A 25,932-nucleotide genomic window follows, 5' to 3' on the forward strand; every position below is an offset into this window, starting at 1 on the left:
AGCAACACAAGGTAGCAGAATACAAAGCACCTTAGAACTCACCAATCTAAACTGGAAAAAGGCAGAAAAAAATATTGCTAAAAACACATCTATAGGAATAGATGGAATTCCGATCAAGCTGATTAATGAACTCGGTCCAAAAAGTAAGGAAACGTTGCTAAAAGCTTTGGAAACAGTCATAACGAATAAGCAAATTCCGGACAGCTGGCGGCAGAGTAAAATGAATTTGATTTATAAAGGGAAAGGAGAAAGGATGCACATAAAATCCTACAGGCCGATTACCATAACATCTGTTATGCACAGGTTAGCCATGCAGGCGGCGAAATTAAAGGTGCAAGCATGGGTTGAAAGTAACAAGATACTCGGAGAACTTCAGAACGGCTTTAGAAATGGTAGGCGCTTAGATAATAGCCTGTTCGGGCTTACCTAATGCATCGAAATATCTAGAGTGGAAAATAGACCTTTGTATTTGGCCTTCCTGGACATAAACGGGGCGTACGACAACGTAAGCAGGGAACTCCTGTGGAACATATTAAAAGAAGAAGGTATCGGTTATGAGATAATAGAGTTCCTACAGGAAATATACCGGGACAACAAAGTAGAAATTACGTGGGAAGGGATAAGAAGTACAGAGGATGTCAAAGTATGCAAAGGATTAAGACAAGGCTGTCCTCTATCACCGGTGCTGTTCATGCTTTATATGATAAACCTGGAACAGAGGATACAAGACAGTAACCTAGGTTTTAACCTGTCATATAGGTTAGGTGGAAAGGCGGTAGAGCAGCGCCTCCCCGGTTTCATGTATGCAGACGATATTGTGCTGCTAGCTGAGAGTCTGGAAGAATTGCAAACTCTAGTTAGGTATTGCGGAGACGAAGGGGATGCTATAGGCTTCAGTTTCAGCGCAGTTAAGTCGGGTCTGATGATTTTCAACGGCTCAACTGATCAGGGTCCTAAAATACAAGGCCATGAAAGTCCAAGAGTAGCAGAACATAAATATTAGGGGGTATGGGCAAACGAAGGATTGGCATACATTGGAAAGCATGAGCAATCACTTAAGGCCAAAGGGCGAAGGAATGCCGGGATAATGAAGCATAAGGCATTGTGGGGATACAATAGGTATGATTTATTGAGGGGTATTTGAAAAGGAATTATGGTGCCCGGACTTACTTTCGGAAATGCGGTTTTGTGCCTAAAATCAGAGGTACAGTCGACATTAGAAACAAATCAGAGATCCGTTGGACGATTAGCACTAGGTGCCGACGGCAAAACTACAAATGAGGCGGTACAGGGAGATATCGGCTGGGCATCTCTCGAAGTACGGGAAGCTGAGAGTAAAATATTATATGAGGAACGCCTGAGGAAATTGGACAGTAACAGATGGGCAGCTAAGGTATTTAAATACCTGTACCTAAAAAGCGTTGACTCACAATGGAGGAAAAGAACTAGGAAACTATCTAGTAAGTATTCTAGTAACAAGGACGGAGAAATAAAGAGCATTAAGCAACTGGTGAAAAACACAGAAGGTAAAAATTGGATAAATTCGATGAAAAAAAAACAGAGTGTGGAATTATACCGAAAGTGGAAAATGCAGATCAGGAAGGAAGATTTCTTTGATAACTCAAGAGGCAGTGCCCTGCTTTTTGAAGCTAGATCAGGGTGCCTTAGAACACGAAGCTACAAAAAGAAGTTTAACAATGGAGATGACGCATGTGCTGTATGTGGAAACTCCAGGGAAACAATTGACCATATTATACTCGAATGCAATGGTATCCATCCGGAAGTCGATGCAGGCGCCATCACTGTTCCTGAAGCTCTGGGGTTTAGAGATAACAGTGGCCGGGTGAATAAACCGGCGGTGGAAACTTGCAAAAAAATGCTGGAAGATTGGTGGCTTAAAAGCAGAGAAGTGACATAATGTTAGTAATGTAGGAGCAAAATTTAATAAATAGAATGATAGTTTAGTTAACCATTCTAAATATAAATTAAGATATATGGAGAAAAATGAGCATGATAGCTACTGCTACCACCCCGTTTCAAAGGGGACGCTCCTATATTCCTTCCATCCATCCATCCATCATTGCTGGCCTTCGGAACGTATCGGCGCGCAGTGTTAACTTCTGCTGTGTATCTTGTGTAAGAATACCAGCTGACTTTTAAACAGCGCTGCTTTGATGCTGGTGTCATCTGTATTGTCGAAGTATTCTGCGAGGAAGTAGAGCTAATGACCCTGTTGTTTATTGGCGGAAGAACAGAAGACGCTTTCTACATAAGGTGCACATCATGGCCTAGGCAACCGTTTTTCTCGGAGATGTATCACGAGTTCATGTTCCTTTCTGGGACAAGAAAGCGCCTGTGAATTGAAGAGAATGGCTATACCTCACGCCTCAGCTCGTTTTAGCACCGGCAGTAGCAATGGCAATGTAAGAACGACCTTGACGTTTTCACAGGAATTGGATATTGAGTCTGCACTGTGGCCGAGTTTTTTTTCGCAGGGCGTAAAGAGGTACCTTGACGTTGTTATTAATGTCTATGCAGTTATACGAATTGATTGCGCAGAGAAGGGAAGTTAGTGTGGGCATGTAAGTGAATCTGTTTACTTTAATTAGGTACTATTCCCTAGGATATGCGGGATCGAATCTCGGCCTCGGCGGCTGCTTTTCGCTGCAGCCAAAAACCCAGGCGCCCGTGTTTTGTGCGATATGAGTGCACAATAAAGAACCCCAAGAGGATGGGAATTTCCGCAGTCCTCCACTCATAGCCTGAGTTGCTTTGGGACGTAACACCGCACAAACAAAACCAAATTTTAATTAGACAAGTACTGCTGAAATACATGTTATAACTGCTGCTTTTATGAAACTAATGCACGGGCCAATGATGAAATATCCCCGCTTGCTTGGGCTGCGTACTGTGCGTTCTGAATTCCGGTGCAGTTTCCAGTCACCTTCGCCCGAGCGCAGGTGAACGCCGCTGAGCGCCTGATGCGGCCTTCAAGCAGCGTAATAGTATTTTGAAGCCAGGACGTTTACAGGAGATATAATTATATCTTATCAATTGTCGGGGATTACACGCTCGTCCATATTGAGCAGTAAGTATTATGCACAATGTTAAATGAACATCCATAATGCGTCTCAGCCAGCATAGTCTGAGCATGCGTTCGCCCTTTGCGCAAGAAAATTAAAAAAAAAAAATAAGTTTGAGGGAATAATCAGTTTGTAATCTATTCAGTTTTACAGAAAGTCACGTTTTCCACAAAGAGCACTAGAGACGGAATTGATAAAAAAGGCAAAATAAAAAACCGAGTCGACGGCTGATGGGTTTGTCGAAACGTTCTAGCCAATGCAGACATTAAATATTTTTTAGCACTTACACATACTATAGGCATTCACATGAAGTTTATTGCCTGTCTACAAGCTCGTTGTCCGCAGCGAAAGCTGGTACGCCGCACCGTGCAGCCGAGTACCAGGGTGCCGGAAGCCGTCAAGCCAGAAGGCCATAAGGCCGGCGATGGCGGAAGGGTCACATGATCAAATATGGAAGGGCCCATGCGCTCGCGCTGTAAAGGATCTATAAAAACAAAACGACAGTTACTCGCGCATGCTGCCAAAGTCTCAGCACGTATATATGGCGCTCAACACATAAGTAGTCATGGCTAAAGAATAAACTTGTTTATCATTACAACCGCGGAAAAGGTTATACTTTGAAGCTACTGCAGAAGTTCCGAATTACTTGCAGATGTGCGCATGCCTTTCGATAGCAGAGCGGCCGGCCACGCTAGTTCTTTGCAAGAGGGAGGGGGGGGGGGGGGAGAGATAGTCAGGATGGGCGTCTCCCCCGCGGGCAGCCCAGGAGAGATAGAGAGATAGTCATATCTATGCTGAAATACACATACTTAAAAATATGTACCAACTAGCTCAACTTTCTGTGTTATTGAACTTTATTTCTTGTACATTGAGCCCTGTTCCATGTGTTAATACCGCTCTATTTGACAACCAGTCTGCATTCGCTTCATTAATCGCTCTGTGTGCTTTCAAGGCAAGGCTAGCCTCTTGGCATGCCAGACGAGCGCTGTGCCCAGTTGAGGTTCGCATGTTGTGCGGCGGGCTGCTTCCATCAAAGGGCCACACCCGCAGGATGTGCCGGATAATATCATCTGAGTGGTGGCGACAACATCGCTTCTACAAGGACTGCCTCTGGGTCGCTTGCGGCCAGAATGAGCATCCCGTGCAACGATTCCGTGAGTGGTGCGAAGTGGCGAACGGGCACACGGATTTCCTTTGGTACTCATCCCGACCTTGGCTGCCTACGAAGAAGAAGCCTCCAAATCCCGAAGGGAAGCTATTGGTGTTGGGTGAGCAGCGGGTGCCAGAGATGTTCCAAAAGGTGCTGAAGCTCGGATCGAAGTTTTGTTTCGAGCCTACGCTCAACAAAGAGGAAGAACTGGCACTTGGCAGGTCCATCTCGCGTCATGCCCGGCAAGAGGAGCGGCCTAGGTGCGTGGTAGAATGTGTTGAAGCTCTTAAAAGACTCGGGGCGTAACTATGAAAAATGGTAGCTTTGCACCATTCGTTAATTTTCGGCATTCCGAAAAGTTAAGGGTGACTGTTTCTGACAAAGAGGGGTATTTTGTTATTTGCCCGGAAATTTTGTTCAAGGAAAAAGGTAGGGAAGCTATGGCAAATAACTTTAAACAATTGCCTGTCAATGTAAAGCAGAAAAAGCGTGAAGCGTTGCGGTTGCTGGGATAAATGAATCTAGCTGCACTTCAGTCTTCAGTTAAGAATGCAAAAGAGGTCTGTTTGGATGTATTTTTTTTCGGTGAAAACACACAAGCCTGATTTTCCTTTTCGCTGCATTGTTACTGAACGCGCTACTTGGCAGTACGAAGTTCTGAGTTTTTTACAGAAAAATCTCGGTTCTCTCACCATTGACGATCCGTTCCTAGTGTCTAATTCTCTGGGTGTTGTTGATTATTTGATGTCTCATAATCCCGGTTTGTGCAGTGTGTTCAGTATAGACGTTCAGGACTTGTTTTATTCCCTGCCGCACAATAGCCTACTTCAGTTTGTTAGCAAATGTATACACGATGATAACGATGAAGAAGTATTCATTTCAAAATGCGGAATTTCTGTGGGGGCTTTTTTGGAACTTTTGTCGTTTTATCTTGGGTCCACCTTTATTGAATGGGAAGGAAGACTGTATACTCAGAAAAAGGGGGTATGCATTGGCTCAAAGGTGGCTCCGGTACTAAGCAACATCTTTCTTAACTATGTAGATAAAGCCATTGTAAGTAACCTGTCGGTCAAAACAAAACGCATCTTCAGGTACGTCTATGATTACCTTGTTTTTGTGGATCCCGGCGACTTCAATAGGCAGCTCATTGACGTGTTAAAGGTTTTTGAGTACAGTGGACACCGCCTTACATTCACCTTTGAAAAGCCTAATGGGAATGAGCTGCAATTTTTAGATATTAGACTGGAAATGAAGCCGGATCATGTGTGCTGGTCTTTTCTGCAGAGATCTGAAAAGCCTTTACTTATTTATTATTCCGCGCATTCCAAGGTTGTAAAATGTAGTATAGCTGTTTCTTGTTTAGGTGCCGCCATTTATAAGTCATGTGTACATGCTATCAGTGACAGTTTTAATCGACAGGTTCAAAGACTAAGAACAGCGGGGTTTGCGGATGATACCATAGTTCTTGCATGCAGCAAGATACTAAAAAGGATGAAATCGTGCGGTAGACAAGAATCACTTCAGCATTCCAAAAAACAGAAAAATAAAATTGCAGTCCTGCCGTGTATTTACCAAATGTCTCACCGTTTGAAGCAAGTAGGTAGCAGATATGGAGTAGATGTTCTTTTTTCTGCCCCCAAAAAGCTGGGAAAAATATGCGCCATGGTTGAAGCAAAATCTAGGGAAGATGAAAAGAAACAAAAAAAAAATCGAAAGAGGGTGCCAGGTAAAGCATGACTTGAGGTTTGTCGGTTGCGCAGAAGGAGTTCTGTATGAAGTGTCTTTTACATGCGGGAAGACCTACATAGATCAAACGGGAAGGTGCTTAAATACCCGCTTACGTGACCACAACACTTCATTGAAGGCCGCCCCATCCTCAAATCTTGCTCTGCATTACAGGAACTGTCTGCTTAACAACAAACTGAATTGTTCTAAAAATTCATGTTTTCCCCTTTTTAATGAAACAAAAATTCTGTACAAGCACAAAGATAAACTAACAAGAGAAATCAGTGAAGCCTTTCATATTAATAAAAATCATGACTCCTGTGTAAGCACCCCTTCTGTATCTGTTCATGACAGTGAACTAATCTATCTTGATTCAAAAGACTGAGGTATCGGTTTGGCGATTGGTGTCGCACATGCGTTATTGGTTGTGAAAAGAGTATATTTTGCGTGTTTCTTTCTAATAAACTGCAGTTAATAGTCAGCGCAGATGTTGTCTTCTTCCTTGTCCTTCGTCTACGCGCTGTTATTACTTAAAAATATGTACCAACTAGCTCAACTTTCCGTGTTATTGATCTATGCAGGGCTTTACTATTGTACCGGGGTTCACTCGCTCGCTCCCTCTCTCCTGTCCCTTTGTAGCTCTCAGGCTGCCATCGCCTCAGGGGCCGAGGGGTAAAATAGAAAGAAGGGATGTGTCGTCCGTGAGGCCCAGGTGGAGAAGCCAACGATGGCAAAAAGGTGAAAGAAAAAGTTTTTGGAGGGTGGATGGGGAGGATGCTTACCTTTTTTTAGAATAAAGCGCTTGTGGCGGTTGCTGCGCGGATGCGCTGCCTCCTCCACAAATCTTCACTTCAGAGCTTGTTGGAGACCCTACAAGACCTGTGACCGCTTCTTATGCCTTCAATTTCTTCTTTCGTTATTTTTCTTTTACATTGTTACGTGTATAATGTCGTACTTTTGCGCATATACATGTTACATGTACTCAGGTTTGTGCTTGCCACACATTTTGTGAACAGAAGAGCTGGGAAATGTCGCTGACGTACGGAGTACAACAACGGCGGGAAACCATCGCCATTGTCGGACTCAGAGAACGTCGTCATCTTAGACCGTGAGTATATATACTTGCAGCATGTCTTTGGTCTATACGGGGTTCTGTATAATCTCCTACCAATACCGAATGTTCTGTTTTTTTTTTTATCCTGCTGGAAATAACTGCTCAAAGCAGGACTTTAAAGGACTACGCGAATTGTCGTCAGGGTTACACGCAAGGGAGTGCGTGGACTTATTTTGCTGGAGGCGATATGGACAACTTTTGCGCTGAAAATTGAGTAGCCGTGCATAACAGGTGTGCGTGGCACCAAAGCGCCACAGAACGCTCAATGCAGCTATTTGCGCAAATTGTCTTGAGTGACAAGATACTACGCGCCCGGTTTTGCTTCTCGAAGGAACAAATGCTTGCTCGTGCAGTTTTTGTATTTTAGGAGTGTGTACAGGGCGGTCTTTTGTTTTCATGTGTACATACATTGTTTTGAAAACTGTCTGTACTGTCTGTGCAAACCGATTTGACAGTGGGGCGGACATTATGTGCGTGATACCGTTTGTTTATTAGGCTATAATTTAGTCGTAATGAATTCTCATTTTAATAGGAAAATTACATTGAATTGAAAGCCATGATAAGCGCAAGTGAGCCCCGTTTTTAAATTTTCTCAACGACCCCCAGATTCCTTCCCTCGCTCTGAGCAAGCGTCTTCTTGATTCCCCCACAAGCACGCGTCTTCACGGGCTGTACCGGGCTGGTTTCGCCAGCGCGGGCAGCGGCTCTTCAGAAGAGGAAAAAAACAACAAAACAAGCAAAAAGGAACACACGCCGCGTGTGCACTGCGCCGCCCGTGTCACTGCACAGTAAACAATGCGCATTGACAGCCGGTGTGGGGCGACCATAATACCGAGATACTATACCGTTAGCGAAGCGCTCGGTCACTGCGCACACATTCGGGCGAATTTTGACAGGACGTCAGGTCTTCCCGTTTGGCAATTACAGCTCTTGCCTCATGTGCCTTATACATGAAGTGCACGTCATAGCCATCACAGAAATGTTGAAACCGAAGCAAAGTCCACCAACAAATGAAATTCTGTTATAACTATTCAGCGTCCTAAGTGGATATCAAAACATCATTGGGAAGCAGAAAACAGCAATTGAAATCAGGTGTGCATTGTCCTCTAGTGAACAATATGCACAGAAAGGTGGTTGAATAGTTACAGTAATGGGGTGCTGTGTCAGAATTCTTTGCGACAGTGACTGCAAATATATATTACTCACATTGCTCTGAGTATTAGGCTCTGGCGTTGACCCCAACCCTATCCAAACAACAGACTAGAAGTGACAAATTGTTTACAGCTCTTGATGAAAAGGCGGGCCATCATCCTATTATTGCAGGCATATTTGCTCCTTTTTTTACCTCATTTTCTTGCAAGTAAAACTTAATTTCGTTCCCTATTCCTAAGGACGCTGGACCTCTTGCAGCACTCACTGTTCAGCCGCTTTCAGACACTGTACAAAAAGGGTGAAATGTGCATGCATTTATAGGACAGCCTTTCTTTCCATTAACAGCAGCAATTAATATGCCACTGTTGCTCAGTTTCTTGGATGTGGAATTGTTCATGGGGGTATCTGAGATGCCAAGCAGTTGCCGTGTTATTTACAGAAACCACTGCAGTTAAAAAAAAAAGGTAACCCTGCATCACTATAACTGCTGTGTGCACTTCATGTAGGTTCTTAATTTTATTGTCTATTCATATAGATGCTCAACCTCTTCCTACGGTCTATATTCAGTTACCGCTTTTCATTGCTTCAATTCGTATCTGTCCATCAGTTTCTTGTCGCTCTGAATGGGATCATTTTATTTCATTGTCCAAATCTTTTTATCGCTTGTGAATGATTTCTCCTAAACATTCACGCCTTTTTTTTTCTTTTAGATGCGCATCAGGAGCGGTTTTTACGCAGAAATGGATCGATTGAGTTGAATCACTTGTGACCTGTGTCAAGAAGACATGTGTTCTGTGGTTGGAAGGGGAATTAAAGAAGAGGTTAATCACTCGAAAAGCCTACCTAAAATACGTAAAGATGGCAAAAAAGCGAAATGCAGATCAGGGTGAGTGACTATAAACGGAGCACCTTGGTGTAATTTTGTGGCATACTCGCTGAAAATTGTGTTAACACCAAACTTTTTCTTCTGCTTTTTTGTTTTTCAATGACTTGTACATTGGAATAAAACTAGGTCAGCCACGTAATGCATTAGATGCGTGGATGACCTCATTAGTAGTGTTATTATGTGAATATGGAATAATTTGTCAAATGTAATAAGACGTCACAAATCGAATTTGTTTACTGTTAAGCACAGTAATATACACGCTCCATATCACAGTTTTAATCTGCCTATAATTAGTAACTGCTCTTTATTAAATTGTACTCTACTATAGTATGCGTACGTTATCTCATTCTTGTATGTAACTGGTGAACAATTTGTAATCGAATTTCTTTTGTGATGTTGCAGCTACAAATAACGGATTACGGTTGTGACATTATGGGGGGCTTTAAGTATAGGATATGGCTTGAAAAAATAATACACTCGATTATATTTGTGTATACACCGCATTGCCTAAACCAGCCTTTTCGAAGAGACAAAATGAAAATAAGTATGGCATTCGTGTTCGGATAAGAACGATAAGGGACGTGCCAAGACCATTTTTTTTTGTTTTTAATTAGATTTTTATATGCGGTGGACTAATTAATGTCTCGGCCCCCCCAAGAAATGACTCTTACTTTTGAAAGATGTGGCGTTGTTTCCTTGGAAAAGAAATCGTTTTCAATGAAGTTGGAAAACGTCGTTTTTGTCTTTTCAAAAAGTTGCAAGTTTGGAGACCTGCTGCTTGCGAACTAAAATTTTCCATTCATTGTTTCTTACTCGCCTTGTCTTAGTAACTTGTATTTTTATAGGAACTATTAAAAGCTTGTCTTATTTATGCTGTTGATTTAGTAAAAAAATGCAAAATATTGCTTCGGTAGCCCCCTCTCCCCCCCCCCCCCCTGCGCGCTATAAATACGTTCATTTCCACCTTACAAACTGCCATGACGCTTTGTGTTGCTTGCACTAAAACACTTTCCGTTTATTGCGCAGGTTATATTGTTAATTTAATGCGGAATTTGGAGCTCTAGACAGCTAGGTGTGATCCCCACAATGCCACCAAAACTCCGCGAAAACTCGTGCGCCAAAGCAATTTGCTTATGGTAGTATATTTGAAGTGCACATTAAAAAAGGATCTTAAAACTATGGTATTGGTAATTATTGCCAAACTCGAGAAATAGAATATTACAATTACAAAATTGGATTGAATACTACTGAACTTCGCAATAAAAAAAAAGGTAAGATAGAGAAAACAATCAGACTTCACTTGCGTTCTGACATCAAATTTCAAAAAATAACGAATATATACCATTTTAAGCTATATTCAACCCTTGCCAACAAGCAGAAAAAGACTTTACAAGCACTGGGAGAGCGTTGGTATTTACATAATATTATAATGTATCTAAACGCAGCAAGTACTAAACGAAGTTTTGATACCTATTTCATAAGGTAGCCATAAGAACACCTGTAGAATAAAAGCATGTGTTTTTATATTGATATTGTTACTTTACATAATGCAATACTTTTAGTCAATGATAATACTAATGTACAAAGTATTCTTTCCAGAAATTTCTATAACGATAGAAATCGTGGTAGTTTCTTAAATTCGAATCAGCATTCCATCTTTTGCTATTTTGGAATTTTGGCCGATGTCAAAATAATCTGCAGAAAGAACAAACAAATCTTTAGTTTCAAACTTTTCCAAGTTTAAAGAACACAACCTGGATACCACAGAGAAACAGTTTCAGTAGCTATATTTAATTCAATCGTGCCAAATGCAAGGCTGAATATGGCAATTTTATGGAGAAGCACTGTTTTATATTTATTGTTATATTTTTAAACATTATAATGCTACTCTTTTTTTGTTTGTAATATTTCAAGGTACGTAATAATCTTGAGAGAGCAATGAATGAAAATCGAAGATTATCTTTTCAATCTAAATCAAATTTGCTCCCTTTTTTCTTGTTCCAAATTTCGATGCGTTGTGGAGAACGCACCTAGTGGTCTAGAGCTCCAAATGTTGCCTGAAATCAAGAACATAAGACGCATATGAAAGAGAAAAAGCTTTAGTGCAAACAACGTAAACGTTTCGTGCCAGTATATAAGGTTAAAAATGGATATTTTGCACCACCTTGCTCCGGAAGCAAAGTTTGCTATATTTACTAAATTAGCTGCAACAACCAAACATGTTTTTAATAGTTCTTATTAAAGTAAAAGTTACGTAGATTTGATTAGTAAAAAAGAATGGATGACGAAAAGTTGTTCCGCAAGCAGCAGGTCTCCGAAATTGCAATTTTTGGAAATGGCAAAAATGTGCTTTTCCAGCCATAGTTATATAGAGCTTTTTTTTCCTAGCAAATTATGCCGAATCTTGTTCCCTATGCCGAAGATGTTCCCACCACATATATAAATTCTATTGAAAACGAAAGAATGGTCATGGGACCTCGATTGGCATTCATATCTGAGCTCACCCATATATACGAGCGAGTTTGTTGAGTTTCTTAGTGCCTAGCTTGACCTTAGCACCATTGATGTCAAAGCCATTGTTCTCATGTTCAAAGAGAAAAAGTAGATGAGAAGAATATCACCTGCAAATTCAGTAGTGGCCAGTGGTAAATTTCATGTGCTTGATCCATATGCGCATGTTCAATGCATTGTTATTGAGGAGGAAACGCAAATCTAAATTTAGGTCTTCGTTCAACTACTCATTTGGTCTAATTTGCGATACTCATTTGCACATTCAGTGGAGGCAAAAAGAAAAAGGTGCACATCGGCAATGTAGGGAACAGTGGCAGCCTTAGTCGCCTTGAGGACATTCAAGCCTGCATACGATGTCGTACAACATTAGGTCTCATTCTCAGCTGCAGCAGTAGGCGCCTCGGATTAAATAATAATTTCTGCTGACATCATTGTTTATGCATGCATATAGAAGAGTTGTAGCTGAGCAGTTTGCTTGAAGTGTACATGATGCTTGCTGATTTTGTTCCTTAAATAAAATAACAGTTGGAGGGAATTGCTGATCTAATGATCCTTTCAGCAAGAATTTGGCAGGACCGGGTCATGCACGTGCTACTAATATGCATCGAAGAACCACAAAACCCAGTTTTCCTCGGTTCCAGGAAATGCATAGGCTGTGGAACTTTGTTTATATTCGTCATATGGCTTATATTATTCAATTTTGCTACAACTTTAAGGGAGCACTCATCACGCTTGAAAGAAGACTGAGAATGGCCGGACATCGACTTCCTCAAGCTCTACAACAAGCATATCACTTTTATTGTTCGCCACATATTGAGTCAGCTTAAATAAATTGACAAATTGTACTGTTAGCAAGAGTTATAGATCAATGCACATATTGCCTATACCGATTGAATACTTCCTCAAGGCAGTGGCGGTGGTATCGTGGTATCTTTTGCCGTGGTCCTAAAGTCAGCTGCTTGTGACAAAGTCGCATATCTACATGATGTATCATATGGAATATGGTAATTTGCATTTGTAACATCATATTGTCACGTAGTGGTGACAAGGTCGTTGAAACCAAATGAAGACACAAGCTTGATGGTACTGAATTTAACTCTTTATTCAGCTGACTTGCGCCCGCAAAATGACTAAGCAACTCGGCGGCGGCGATAGCAACAAACGTGTTCGTCGAAAAAATGCCCGTCACACTCGTCTACGCTGAATTTAAAGGCTGCTCAGAAAAGTCTAGATAATGTCGCAAACTGCTACAAGCACAACCTGGAACATTGTAGAAACATATGCAAGTGATCGAAATCTTCGAGACAGATCTCGGCGTATCTATCGCGACAAAGAAAATGCTAACACGTCATAACGCGACAACAAGCATGAACAAACACGGGATACAGAATTGATACCCGTGCTAGGATCACAGTGATAAGCCCGCATGCCAGCGGCTGTTAAAAAGCAAAAAATACAGTTTTGAAGGTTTTGCGACATTACTCCCCCCTTAAAAAAATATCGCCTCGATGTTCTAAAATAAACAAAGCAACTTAAATAGAAACATTACAAAGGTTAAACACAACGGATTCTTCAACGGGCGCAATAAGGCTTCAGACGAACAACATGTACGATTACTGGGTGCGCGCGTCGCCGTTGTGATGCAGTCGTAGCGTCGGGAATGACTTATAGTCCAGTTGTCCGACGCGCGCAGGATTTTGTACGGCCCAAAGTATCGACGCAGCAGCATTTCACTTAGTCCACGGCGGCGAATTGGGCTCAAAACCCACACTTGGATTGTACTCTGCGTGGCGTCGTCGTAAGATGTATCGTCGCTTGTCGATGCGCTGTTGGTCTTTAATACGCGGCCGTGCGAGTCGTCGGGCTTACTCTGCATGCTGCAGGTAGTGGATGTTGTTGTTGTGGCTGTAGGAAAAAGGAAAGGAAAATGCACGGGCCTGCTACTGGCTACGTAGCTGAGCCACCTCTGCTGCCTCGTGCAGACAGAGGAGAAAATAGAGAAGAAAGAAAAGGAAGAGGGAGAGAAAGACGCGCGCCGCAACAACGGCCGTCGTCCACCACCGAAACGGTGGCGGGTGCAATGACGGCCTACAACAGATAAATATTCTATGGCAGATCGTTGGTTACGTATGACAGCATTGCATCGAGCATCGTCATGGGCCGTACACAAGCTTGAATGGGGTCGCTCTGGTCGTCTTCCGGACTGCCGTGTTATACGCGAAGATCACGTACGGTAAGATGGAGTCCCAGGTCTTGTGCTTAGCTTCGACATACATGGCGATCACATGCGCAATTGTTTTGTTCAGGCGCTCCGTAAGGCCATTGGTTTGGGGATGGTATGCAGTTCGTCGATGGCTCGTATGACTGTATTTCAGGATGGCTTGCGTCAACTCTGCCGTAAACGTCATTCCTCTGCCCGTGATGAGCACTTCCAGGGTGCCGTGTCGCAACAGAACTTGCTCGACAAAAAATTTAGAAATTTCTGCCGCGGTGCCTTTGGGAGTGCTTTTGCTTTGGTGTAACGGGTAAGGTAGTCAGTGGCCACGATGATCCCCTTGTTACCCATAGACGAAGCTGGAAAGGGGCTGAAGAGATCCATCCCAGTTTGTTCAAAGGGCAGGTCTGGGGGCGTCAGGTCTTGCGTCATTGGCACTCACGACATGTCTTCACGTAGTGGGAAACTTCGGCAAGCAGTTGCGCTTAGTAGTACTCTTGGATTCGACGCAGCGTGCGTGCAAACCCGAGATGGCCTGCTGGTGGGCTCCATCGTGCAACGCCTGCAGAATTTCCTACCGGAGGTTTTTAGGCACAAGAAGAAGCTGCGCGGTCCTGTTGGGTGCAAAGTTGTTCTTAACGAGGAGGTCATTGTTTAACGCGAACGATGATAAATGTCGCCTGAACGCAGCAGGAGGGGAAGCGGTCTTTTCTTCTAAGTAATCGGCTAGCGCTTTCATTTCAGGGTCTGATCGCTTAGTTCTGCGAAACTGCTGGCGCTTACGGTCCCAAAAAAGCGACTTCGTCATCGCTCGCCGGCGCATGAACGGGGGCTCGTGATAAGCAGTCTGCATCGTGAGTGCTTGCCGCCTGACTTGTAGACGACTGTGAGGCCGAATTCCTGAAGAGGTAGGCTCCACCGGGCAAGGCGGCCGAAGGGGTCTCAAAATAGCCAGCCAGCAGAGCGCGTAGTTGTCGCTCACCATCTTAAATGGTCGACCGTATAGGTATGGACGAAACGTAGATGTGGCCCAGACGATTGCGAGGCACTCCTTCTCGGTTGTTGAGTAATTGACTTCGCTTTTTGTGAGGGACCTAATAGCATAGGTGATTACGTTTTCCTGTCCGGCACTATTCTGGACGAGGATGGCTCCTAGGCCCACAATGTTCGCGTCAGTATGAATTTCGGTCTCGGCGTTTTCATCAAAGTGGCCAAGTACCGGAGGGCACTGCAGACGGCGCTTAAGTTCGTCAAAGGCTTCTTCTTGCAGCGCTTCCCATTTAAAAGGTACGTCAGCCTTTGTGAGCTGAGTCAACGGTTCGGCGATGCTCGAAAAGTCCCTGACAAATTGTCGATAATAAGCGCACAGCCCAAGGAACCTGCGCACGGCTTGTCAGCAGGCGGTGACAATTGTGCAATTGCAGCTGTTTTCTCCGGGTCTCGCCGAACATCATCCTTGCTAATGATGTTACCTAGGAACCGCAGTTCCTCGTAGGCGAAGTGGCACTTCTTTGGTTTTAACGTTAGTCCCTATGATTTGATGGCTTCCAACATTGTCTGCTGCCGTTTCAAGTGGTCTTCAAAGTTTGACGAGAAGACAACATCGTCCCAATATACCAAACAAATTTGCCACTACAAGCCTGCCAGGACTGCGTCCACTACTCGTTGAAACGTCGCTGGTGCGGAGCAGAGGTTAAATGGCATCACCTTGAACTCGAAAAGGCCGTCCGGTGTGATGAATGCTGTCTTCTCGCGATTTCTTTCGTCGACCTCAATTTTCCAATATCCGCTCTTCAGGTCGATCGATGAGAAGCACCTTGCATTGCATAGCCAGTCCAGTGTGTCGTCGATGCGGGAAAGTGTTTAGACATCCTTCTTAGTTATGCTATTCAAGCGGCGGTAATCGACGCAGAAGCGAAGTGTGCCGTCTTTCTTCACCAAAACGACTGGTGCCGCCCAGGGGCTGTTGGATAGCTGGGTCACATCATCACGCAGCATTTCCTCAACTTGATCGCGTATAGCCTGGCGTTCTCGTGGCGATACACGGTAGGGGTTTTGACGTAGCGGTCGAATGTTTTCGTCCGTGATGATGCGATGCTTTGCGAACAGAGTTTGCCGCACCTTCGACGCTGAAGAAAACCACTCGCTGTAGTTTTCAAGAAGAGTTCGAATACGGTCTTGTCTGTCTCGGGGGAGGTCTGGAGTACAGTAAAAATTGAGCTGCTGGGCTCGGGTGGGTGTGTCGTCTTCAAGTTGGCTGAGGAGCGCGAAGATTTCTCGGGTGACTGCTAGCTCGTCAAGGAAAGCAATCGTCATGCCCTTGTTCAGGTGTCGGTATTCATCGGAGAAGTTCGTGATGAGCACATCAGCTTGTCCATGGTGGAAACGGATGATGCCTCTTGCGATGCCAAGTCCTCTATCCAGTAACAACTGAGTGTTTCCTTCGACAACCCCTTCTGTGATTTCGACATCTGTTGTAACCACAGGGACGATGATGCTTGATCGGGCAGGTACGGTCAATTCTCAATCGAGGACGTTGAAAGCGACGTGATGCGTCGAAGTTCTCGTAGCCGGTATGGCTTTGTCGGTTGAAAGCTTGATGAGTTTGGATCGGAGGTCGATGATCGCTCGATGTTCGTTCAGAAAATTCATGCCCAGAATCACATCGCGAGAACAGTGCTGTAGGGCGACAAAGCTGGTAGGGTAGGTACGTCCATTTAATCTAACCAGTGCGGTGCATCGCCCCGACGGTGTAATAAGGTTACCACCAGTGGTGCGGATTAGCGGTGCCGTCCCAAGTGGTCGTCACTTTCTTGAGCTGGGCGGCGAAAGCTCCACTGATGACAGAGTAGTCGGCAGTGGTGTCCACTAGGGCGGTAACCGTTCGTCCGTCGACAGCAACCTCAAGGTCGCTTGCTCGCGTCCTAGTATTGCACGTTGGCTTCGGTGTTCTATCTCTGCTTCGTCTTGTGCTGAGGTCGCGGCCTGGGCACACCGCTGGGCGGCGATATCAACTTGAAGTCTGGTCGTGATCTCGTCGATGTTGTCCTGTGGATGGGCGATTAAATGGCCGCGTCGTCATCACTCATCGTCGGCGATGGAGTATCTTCGTGTTTTCGCCGTGAACCAACCTCACCTCCAAAGGGTGCTCTAGTTTCCCCTGCCCGGGCTTGGGGACCTTCCGCGCACACTCTCATCATAGGTACGGCCTGGCAACGCAAATCCGGCCCTGTACGGTGATGGGTACCTAAAACCGACGGCCTGGTGGAGCAATCTCACCGCTACGCAGATAGTTGTCGATTTCTTGCGGTTGTTCACCTGGGCGTGGTCGTGGAGCGTCGACTGTAAACTCGCGGAGACCGATTCGTCACTACGGGCAGTGGCGCAGAATGTGGCAGGCCTCACCGCAGTGGAAGCATAATGGCCGGTTGTTTGCTGTCCTCCAGTCATCGCACTTCTTTGGCTTGAGGGTCGCAGGTAGGCTTGGCGGGCGGGGGCCAAGGGGCGGGTTTCAGGAACAGGACAGTAGCGGTGAGGGCTTGGAAAGTCATCCCGTCGGGTCACAGGTCGACGAAATGCAGTAGTGTAGTTCACCGCTGTTGCCTCTTGTGCTGGAACAATCGCAGCCATCACTTGAGAAACACCCAGCGCCTGCTGGACTTCTCCACGGACGACGTTCGCGAATGTCGCCGCCTGGGGTTGCGAATATGGCAGCAATCGGCGGAGCTCCTCTCGCACGATCTCCCGGATGAGGTCCCGAAAGTTCTCTCCGCTTGCAGATGCGCTGGGGTAGTGGCTTGAGTAGTCCGGCTGAAGTGGTCGCTTGTAGTGGCGCATCCGGTTGTCCAAACAAGTCCTGCAAAAAGGCACTCTAACAACTCACAATAACAGTTTCACTCTCTCACCTTCTGTCATGTTAGGGTCGGCGTGGCGAGACGCGCTTCATCTCCTCTACGTATACCAAGATTGGCTCGTTTGGGAGTTGAAGTCCTGATTGAAGGATGGACTGTGCTCTGCACTTTCGGACAGAACGTCCAAAGGCCATCAAAAACTCTGCTTTGGATATCTCCCAATCCTTTAAAGAAGTCTCGTGATTTCTGAACCAAACTCGGGCATGTCTTTGAAGAACAAAGTAGCCTTGCCTGAGTTTGATAGCGTCGTTCGCGCCGTTGAATTCTGCCACACGGTCGAAAAGGTCCATCCAGTCTGCCGCATCTTCGTCCGATCGTCCATGGAAGCATGTAGGCTCATGGGGTTGGACGAAAACAACCGGTGCTCTAGGGTGGGCCATTGTCAGCATCGATGCCTTCCGAGATCGAATGGGGTCCGGCAGCAGGCTGTGTTCAGATTGTAGCCCTTGAAGCCGGCGACTGGTTCGGTGGCCTGTTGGCTGGTCCTCCAAGGTAACAGGCACAAGGCTGGGGTCTTTGCTTGAAGGATCAAAGGCAGCACCTCCAGCAGATGTCACGTAGTGGTGACAAGGTCGTTGATACCAAAAGAAGTTATAGTCCTGATGGCACTGAAATTAGCTCTTTATTTGGCTGACTTGCGCCCGCAAAAGAACTAAGCGACTCGGCGGCGGCGATAGCAACAAACGTGCACGCGGATCATCGAACAAAAAATGCTCGTCACACTCGTCAACGCTCAATTTAAAGGCTGCTCAGAACAATCTAGATAACGTCGCAAACTGCAACTAGCACAACCTGGAACATTGTAGAAATATACGCAAGTGATCGCAATCTTCCAGAGAGATCTCGGCTCATCTCTAGCGACAAAGAAAATGATAACGCGTCGTATCGCGACAACGGGCATGAGAAAACACGGGATACAGAATTGAAACGCGTGCCAGTACCACATTGATAAGCCCGCGTGCCGGCTGCTGTTAAAAAAAAAACAAATACAGTTTTGAAGGTTTCGCGGCAATAGGGTTTTGAAGGTGCTACGTATTACTGGCCTACTGCAGATTGCAGAAGTGTGTATGCTTGTATACTGTGCCGTATTGTTTTCTATACATAGGCAGCGACAGTTGTCAGCTTAAACAAAATTATGCGTCTGTTTTGATGCAATATTATCGAGGAGGGCGACGAAGTATTCTTAAAGTTTTGACTTATGCGTGGCCTTACGCATCACGCTGCAGACGTATAAAAGGAATGGCAGGGTCTGTAACTGCTGCGCGTTCCACCTCTGTACTAAACGCATTCACAGTTGAGAACAGTGCAACACTCGGGCATTTCTATGCGTTACGTAAGCGGCATAAGCCACGCGTCCGACTTAATGGCAATATTGCACGAAGCGTGCCCTGCTTGCATGCGTAGGGCCACCCAACCATTCATTTAGGGGCTTTTTAAATGTTTTTGCTCTATAATGTCTGCCTTTATCTCATGGTATGGGTTTGTCAAGAAAATGAAGCCTAACGCCAACAGGGTTTCAGTCACCGGAGCAATGGGGGAGGACCATATATGTCTGCCGTGCCCTTACAGCCTAAACCATTTTTCTTGAATAAAGATTCTCTACTATATCGTTGACGATGTATGAATATACTTGAAAGCCATCGCGAAGGACACGATAGTATTGTTCGGGACGTTAAAAATATATCAGGATATACAGGGGCCCTATTCTCGGCCATTCCCCATTTTGTTCAAATTTTGATGTACGCGTGACGTGTAAATCACGATACTGCCAGGTTACGTAAGCATACAATCGGGTTACGCATTCTGAAGAAAAAGAGAAATAAAGTGACAGAAAAAAAGCGGGCTGCCGTCTGCTACTATATATTGGCGCCAAGTATTAAAAACGACGGTGCTACTGCAGGAACCGATACTCTTCGGTGCATTCCGTGATTTGGAAGCCTCGGGTTGCTGTGAGGTGAGTGAAGTATGTTGTGGCGTTGCGGTATTAGTGTGTCATGACATACTTGCATGACATATTCGCAGTGTGTTGGTGCAAAATGGGACCGGAAAGTAGCATTGCTGTTCGTAAGCGCCGATGGCCTTTCACGTTCACTTATCAGCGGCATTTAAATGCAGGAACTAAAACATTTAAGGACTTTTAAGAAGGAATCGACAGGTTTCCAAAGTAGCTCCAGCACTGACGAGGGGCAACGCTCTGAGGACAACGCTCAGTCTCAAAGTATCAATTACTGTTGAATATTGGCTGTGCTACGCACCTTTTTCTAAAAGGCGCATTACGGCATTGTGACCAGCTACCGTCACGTTACCAAGTCTGTTTAAGTTTCTAAAATATTTTGTCGGCGTGAGTTGCGTAGAGCGCTGAAAGCAGCGCAGAGAGAGAGATGGAGGAAGAGAGAGAGAGAGCCTTCCACACACACGCACACACACGAAGTGAAAAGCATAGGCTGTGCTTTACAACTAGTCGGTTAAATTTTCATGCGCTGGCGTGCGATAAGCTCTTGTGAAACGCAAACGATGTCCGAGAAAGAGAAAGAAACAGAATAGCAGAATGGAGGAAAAGTTAATTAGGTGATTCTCAGGTTATCGTTCACGTGCAGAGGGGGATAAACGGACAATAAGGAAAGAAAGCGAAGGTTGACTGAGGAAATCATGGTATGAAGCTAGGGCGGCGCCGAGCGCTTATTCCTTACAGTCGAAACGGTAAAATGCAAATAAATAAAGGGAGATTATTTTCAGGCTGTATTAAGAAAAGGAATCAACACAAAATGTCACTCAACTACATTATATGATTAGAGCATACCGTCATAACGTGCTCCGGTGTACTTATTTGTTTAAGAAATTAAGCAAAATGTGAGCCCGTATGCATATTAAAAGAAAACTTTATATATGAAACACATCACATGTGGCAAGCGAACATGTGCCATGTACATGAAACATACATTCCTTTATTAAAATAGAAGCTGTGAGTATTTTTGCTCTCTTTCCCCTGCGTGGAAAGCCTGTTCAATTCATTAACATTGCAGTGAGTGCATAGTGCAAGGCAAAAAAGGCAGTGTTTAGGGCCGACGTTTAAGGCACTCTTTGGTGATCCCTCGCTGCCTGTGGCGCGAAATTCTGAACAACCATTGAATCATATGACCCCTCAGGTTGTACTCACCAACCGGTCAGACAGAAAATTAGAAAGCATCGCGGTGCTCTTTGAAATTCATGATGACTTCGTGGGCGCTATTTCACACAGAGACAAAAGGAAGAAAACACTGGACTGGTGCTTTTATTTCTCTTCTTTTCTTTGTATCTGTGTTAAAGAGCGCCCACGAAACCATCATGAACGACCTACAACTCGTCCAAATTCCCCTTCTGTTGCTTTCTGAAATGCCTCGTCTCGCGAAGATCAGCTGCTTGATTTAACGGGCCGTATTGCTGTGCCTGGCAAAGACTGCGAAGATCGATTGTTTCTCAATGAGAGCAAAGCATTTGCAACGGGAGGGTAGCTACGACCCTCATGCGGCGGTAAATCTGCGTCTTCATTAATAATCCTCTAAAAGATGACGCAGCTGAAAAGTTCCCTTATGGCGTTGTTTCAGTGCTTTCTGCAATTACAACAAGATGTGCTAGCTTACTTCACCACCCACCAAACTCCCTACCTAACTGCGGTGAGCTAATAGCCGCCTACATTGCATGTCGTATTCACCATATTGTTTTCGCGGCCGCCTCATGTTGTTCAAAATAGGCGCCCAAATTTGGTCACTTACAGCAATTTCAGAACATCCTTTGCGTAATGAAACGTCATTTTGGCGCCATCATTAAATGTTTATGCATGACGTATTTCTCGCCACACAACACCAGCCAATTAGATTTCAGGAGTCGGCTCTTGACAGTAGGCGGTTTATTTCAGCCCATTCGTAACAAGCGTAAGTGCTTCCCTTTCTATCATATATGCCTCTGTTTTCCCTCCACAGTTACATATATACCCTCCATGCATCATGAATACCGCTACTAAAAATTCGTTTTCACGCTCACATCATTTTTACGTCACCGCAAAAAGCCATTTCGACACATCGAAATTTCGCGCCGCAAATTTGAAACACGTGACTGTTCTAGGAACCAATCAGAGAAAAAAAATGGTGCCTAATGGCGGCCATGGGACGAGAATAGGGCCCCAGGTTGCGAATTGATCGTTAATATCTGCAAGCCAATCCCGGCCAACATATGTCATGCCATGATATGTGCAATGTTTTTCCAGCCATCAAAACTCAGTGAATATGACTGGGTTGTGGTGGTCGATATTGATCACCATAACCTAGTCATATTCATTGTTGTAACGTCCCCAAAACTGGCAGGGCCACATCGACCACTGTATGCCAAAATGTTTTCAATGTAGATAAGCCAGCTATACAACAGGATCATAGCAATCAATGCATACAATGATGCGTGCAATGTTAGGAAGCCATCGCAGCTGCTCATAAAATATCGACCACTATAATCCATGATGGATACAATATTGGAAAACTATCTCAACTAGTAGTAAAATATTGACCATTGTATGTCAATAAATATTTAGAGTTGACAGGTTATCAATGATGGCAAGAGAATAATGATTAACCTATGTAAAGATGTATGGTTTTTGGCAAGCCATTACACTTCGTCAGGCAAAATCGACCCCTGTAATTGCAGATATACAATGTTGGAAAGCCATGGTGACTGGCGGGAGGATATTGACCAATGCATGCCAAGATACATTCGATGCTGACAAGCAATGAATATTGGCATTGCAATATCCGGTAATGTATGCCATGATAGGTGCAATGCTGGCCAGTCGCCACAGCTCTTTAGACAATATTTCCCACTGGAACCAACAAGTATACACTATTGGGAAGCCACTAAGACAGGTGGGATAACATTAACCATTATATGGCAAGATATATTAAATGTCGACAAGCCAGCATTACTGGTAGGACAATATTTATCATTGTATGCCATCATCGACCATTTTATCTTCAGATGTACACAATGTTGGGAAGCCCTCAAGATTGGCAGGGGGTATTGAGCAATGTATGCCCAGATATATTCTATGTTAAGATGCTGCCAATCCTGCCTGTACAATATTTACCATTGCCTGCCATGATATGTCCAATGCAGGCCAGTGGCCAGCACTCGTTGGGCAATATCAGCCACTGTAACTGAAGATGCATACAATGTTGGAAACCCACTAAGACTGGCGGGATGACATTGACCAATGAATTCCAAGCTATATTCAATGTCGAGAAGCCATATATACTGGCAGGAAAATATTTACCGATGTATGCCACTATTCTCGAATTATTGGCAAGACGTTGCCGATGGCTGGGTAATATTGACCCTCACATATCATTGTGTATACAATGTTGGCAAGTAATTCTATACGCAAGGTCATTATTGCCCATTGATAGCCCATCAATGCAATCATGGTTGGAACATGTAAATGACTGGTCCAAGATTTTTCAAATGTTATCGCATGGCTTTACCATTATTGGTAGCGCATTGGCAACACCGGGCCTCTGGCGGACCAGACGTCGCCAATCAATTTCCAATATCGTGCCGGTCGCATCTGCTACCTGGGTCGAGTATCTTTTTTCCCACAAAAAAACGAAGACGATAAGCAGCGTTTTATTACTTCGTAGATTGGAACTGCTAGTTGGGAGTTTGTTCTTTTTAGTGGATTCTATTCCACATTCGCTAGAATAGTTAGTATCTAAAACAACAAAATACTCAGTACCAGAGCCGCGGCAGAAACCAATTTTTCTTTTCTGCAGCGCATTGATTTTATTAGGCATTACAACAATTTGCCTCAGTCGCGTCTGTCCAGCATTGATTCGACTCAAGATTTGATTTTTGCAAAAATTTATTTCTTAGAAATTAGTTCTTAATTAAATTTATAACTTCTTCTTGTTATGGTTCCATTTACAATCCTCAAACTGCATTCATTGCTCAGTGCTGCATGTGTTCTTTCCTTGATTTGTTTCGAGTTTTCCGTCATAGTTGCGCACATGGCTTATTGTTGTACGTCGTTTTTTAAGGAAAGATTGTCTCTTGTTCTCATTTTATTTCCCAAGCAAGTAGAGACGGTTCATTATCTGAAAACTACTATTTTCTTGCATAAATATGCTGCAATATTATCGCCGTACGCCGCCTGCTTGGGCCATATCAAGGCTTGCAGTAATAATTATGGAATAATAAATCAGTAGTTGAGCATCACACAGGCACTTCTGCAACAGCGACGCACACAATGCAGCTATCAAAATGTCCGCTTCAGAAAGATTAAGCATCGTATCGGGTTGTAATATTTTTTGTTTAGTTTACTTTGTAGGGTTTAACTTCCCAAAGCGACTCAGGCTATGGGAGACGCAGTTGTTTAGGACAGCGGACATTTCAATCACCTGGAGTCTTTTAATGTGTGCTGACATCGCACCGCGCACGCGCGCTTAGTTTTTTCGCCGCAGAGCCCGGAATTCAATCCCGCATCCTTGGGAATATTAGCCGAGCACCGTAATCACTGCGCCTACACCTGCGGGTGTTCTAATACGTTTTTTATATGCGCCACTTGCGAAATAACTCCGCCTTTAAAAGAGATTCTGTCGCTAAAACTGTAGACATGCGACCAAAACAAAAGTACCACAAATGCTCATGCTTCGGGAAAGATATTCCGTTATTGTACTGCCAAACTAACTAAAGAAAATTGCAGCTAATATGAAAGAGGGCGGCACCAACGGAGTAAATATGTTGTTATACATTTTACTCCTCGCAAGTACGTTTCTCCCTTCTAGTGGACAGGCGCGTAGGTAATGAACAATGTCACCGTTAGCTTCAGCGCATGGAGAGGAAGGCGAAGACAGAAGTGCAAAGCGATCGAGGTAAGAACGGAAGTGGCCGTGCCCTGTTAGGAGAGGAAGAAGCGAGCGGGAGAGAGGCAAAGAGAGGGGTGCAAGATAAATGGATTGGAAAAAAATTGGCAAGAAGTTATCTGAGATATGTGAGGTCCAGATGGATGCCCAGTGCTTTAGAACAGTTGTGGGCATACAGGCTCGCACCGACAAAGGCAACAGCCACAACGGCCGTAGGAGGCCGCGCATCGAAGCCAGTGAGGCAGCCCTGTCTGCTAGCTCGTTGCCCCGAATGCCACAGGGGGCAGCAACATGATACAAAAAAGAAAGGACGGTGAAGAGAAATGGTGGCAAGGATGCATTTTATGTTGCGGATGTGGAAATATTTGCTGGAAAGAGAATGAATAGCCTGAAAGAAGATAAAGGCAGTCAGAGTATATGTCCAAGCGTAAAGGAGAAGGGGAGTGGCGGGCATAACAACAAGCCTCGTGATATCAAACATTATTTGCGCCGAAAGCACTGAGCGCTATTTCATGGCGAAACCGACCTAATTTACGTAGCGGGGAACAAGATGAAAAAGCAACAAAGGCAGCACCCACAGAGCCGTATCTACAGGAACCACCCGTAAAGATATTAAGGCTGTAAAGTGACGAGCGAAAAGGCAAATTAGAGGATAAAAGACAAGTGAAACAGAGAGAAAAGCACAGAGAGGGATGGTCACACTAGGGATGAAAGCGTGCAAGAATATCGGATGGGAGATAGATGTGACCTCCAAAAGTTACGGGAGCCGGATCGTTTTAGAAGCGGTCCTCGGCACACAGGCGCTCCAGCTTCAAGGGTAGAGGAGGTATCCGGAGGAGCGCTGGAGAGCAGCCGTGCGCGATGTACGGTGAGAGTGAGAGGAGGGAATGAATGGGGCGGGAACAAATGGGGCGAGGCCGCCTAGCTGGAGCAGCGAAGGTAAAAGCGGGATGTATCACATGGAAATAAAGCCAATGGGGAGAAGAACCAGATATCGAGCGATGAAATGAACGAAATGAGACAAGGCGCCAAGTGAGTACATCTGCCTTGTCGCGCATAAAGCTAGCATAAGGTAAACATCTGAGATGGCGTACAAAACCAAAACCTAAAATTATAAGTTCTTGTTTGAAGCTCAGCGGCTGACCAGCAAAGCGCGCGGGGGTTACGCTTTTGCATGCCCTCCACGCGATAAGAAACAGGCACTCAGAATTTTTCTTCCCAAAAGATGTTGATACGGGAGTATGAACCCAAGCTGGCTATCCTATCGAGAACGTCATCACGAAAGTGTTTGAGTTCATGGCGCG

Source organism: Amblyomma maculatum, chromosome 7, assembly GCF_055883805.1.
Source record: "Amblyomma maculatum isolate TAMU_Amacu chromosome 7, ASM5588380v1, whole genome shotgun sequence".
NCBI classification, from domain to species: Eukaryota; Metazoa; Arthropoda; class Arachnida; order Ixodida; family Ixodidae; genus Amblyomma; species Amblyomma maculatum.